This window comes from Ursus maritimus, unplaced genomic scaffold (assembly GCF_017311325.1).
Source record: "Ursus maritimus isolate PB19 unplaced genomic scaffold, ASM1731132v1 scaffold_2, whole genome shotgun sequence".
Classification (NCBI taxonomy): domain Eukaryota; kingdom Metazoa; phylum Chordata; class Mammalia; order Carnivora; family Ursidae; genus Ursus; species Ursus maritimus.
This window is the reverse complement of record NW_024424452.1, coordinates 56,742,681-56,744,976: the sequence shown is the minus strand read 5'-3', so window position 1 is coordinate 56,744,976 and position 2,296 is coordinate 56,742,681. Positions and strand designations below refer to the sequence as shown.

General features: G+C 37.3%; 1 pseudogene; it reads right to left on the bottom strand.

The window, feature by feature from the left end:
• Nucleotides 1–831: 831 nt before the first annotated feature.
• On the bottom strand, nt 832–1,199 carry LOC103658186 (annotated as a pseudogene).
• Nucleotides 1,200–2,296: the final 1,097 nt, after the last annotated feature.

Sequence of the window (2,296 nt, the reverse complement as noted above, 5' to 3'; positions counted from 1 at the left end):
TCACTGGCTATTGTTTAAACCCATAATATAATTGGCTGTAGATAATGCACGAAGGCACAGCACAGTGCTCACAGCAAAACAGCCTGATGGGTTGTTCTGTTTAATTCGAATGCTTAAACATAAGTTTTATTACTCCATCCTATGCATGTATCCCCCTGCAAACAGCAAGTAATTAACATTACTTTAGATCAATTTGTTTCAGATATCAAGGCAATAATATATGCATTCAATTCTAGTTCAGATATCAGGGAGAACTTCAGATAACCTCTTGCATGCAACCAAAGGGACTGTATCAGTTTGTTTCATCTTCCCAATCACTTGTGAAGAGCTAGTTACATACAAGTAGAGAGAAACTTTATTACAAACAAATGGGACAATCAAAAGAGGCACTGGTTGTGGCTATTTTAAAAAAGGAGTCATTTCAAAGATTGTATCCATGCCTCTGAACAGAGGAAATTTCAGGAAGAGAATTTGGTAATGGTACTATGACTGCTATAAATATTGTTTCCAGCTAGCTTGTATGGAGTTATTAACATGAGATAGGCAGAATGCTTTATATTATATGTGTTAGCTCTTTTAATATAGGTAAAATTCTAAATGAACTCTAAGAGTACAACAAATTAAATGCAGTAAAATTCTATTTGAATGAATTGGTAAAATGGTATCCTCAGATCAGGAATAAAAGACCCCAAGTTTTCTAAGTATGTTTACCAAATTTTGTAATTTATTTTTAAACTTTCCTTGGATGTTGGGTTTTTGTTTTGGGGGTTTTTTTGGGGGGGTATTTTAATTTATTTTTTAGACAACTGATTATTTATTTAAATGGCTGATTTAAGCATCTGCAAAGGTGACTTCAACCTCCACTTCTGGCTCAATATTGATGGAAGTAATTTGCTTAACAATCTCAGAAGGACTGTGCAAATGAATGAGTCGCTTGTGGATCCTCATCTGAAAACGATCCCAAGTCTTTGAAACTTCACAACCGGCTTTTCTTACAGTTTTCTCAGAATCTTGGTAGGCATCTGCACTGGCCCTTCTACTTTGAGATTCTTTTCCTTTATGTCTCTGAGTAAATCAGCACATCCTTTCTCCAAAGATTTTATGCTGTGGCCAGTTAGAGTAATTCTAATTTGGCGAATCACCACCTCTGGTTCCACGGATGTCTTCCGAGTGTCTTCGAAAGCGGTGGCCATGGTCGCTGCCTGCTCTACTTGCTCCTTGGGGAGAGCAAACAGAGGGGGGTGAGGAGCAGTAGTGGGCTGTCCGGAGCTCTGCTGTGGCTGCCCCTGAGTCCTCCTCAAAGATCTTTTAGTCATTTTTACATGAATATTTTTCTTTCTAGAAAACGAATACCTTCTTAGTACTGACCCCTAGTTTGATAGGAGGGAGAAAAAAGATTTTTTTTAAATTAAATAATGTGACGGCGTCTAGGTGGCTCAGTCAGTTAGCTTGGGACTCTTGGTTTTGGCTCAGATCATGATCTTGGGGTCCTGGGATCAATCCCCACGTTGATTTCTGTGCTCACTGTGGAGTCTGTTGGAGATTCTCTCTCTCATTCTTTCCCTCTGCTCCGCCCCCTGCTCTCCTGCTCTCTCTCTCTAAAATCTTTTTGAAAAAAATTAATTAACTGGTTAATTAATTGATTGAATCATGTCTTTACTTTCACCTTGTATTTTTATTTTTATTATTTTTAAACAATATTTTATTTATTTATTTGACAGAGAAAGACAGCCAGCAAGAGAGGGAACACAAGCAGGGAGGGTGGGAGAGGAAGAAGCAGGCTCCCTGCAGAGGAGCCTGATGCAGGTCTTGATCCCAGGACCCCAGGATCATGACCTGAGCTGAAGGCAGACACTTAATGACTGAGCCACCCAGGCGCCCCTACTTTCACCTTGTATTTTTAAAAGAACCTTAGCTACATATTCTTATGGCATTCATAATACAATGTACGGAATTTAGTGTGGGTGGTATTATTATCCCTATTTGATATACAAGATAAATGAGAGACAAAAATTTTTGATTGGTCCAAAATCACATAGTAACTTTGTGATCTATACACTAGCTACCATCTGAGACTCAAGCATTTAGAAAGTTCATGTAGAGGCACTTCACTAATCCTGTTTTCTGTTTTTCTTATATCCCATGGAAAATTCTGATAAATTCTAAATTGAAAGGGAAATAATTTTTTTTGTGCTATGTGATCTATCAATTTAGTAAACAACTAACAAATATTATATGCAAAATATGGAAATTTCATCAGATTAAAGTACATCAAAGAGACATTATTTTCATATTT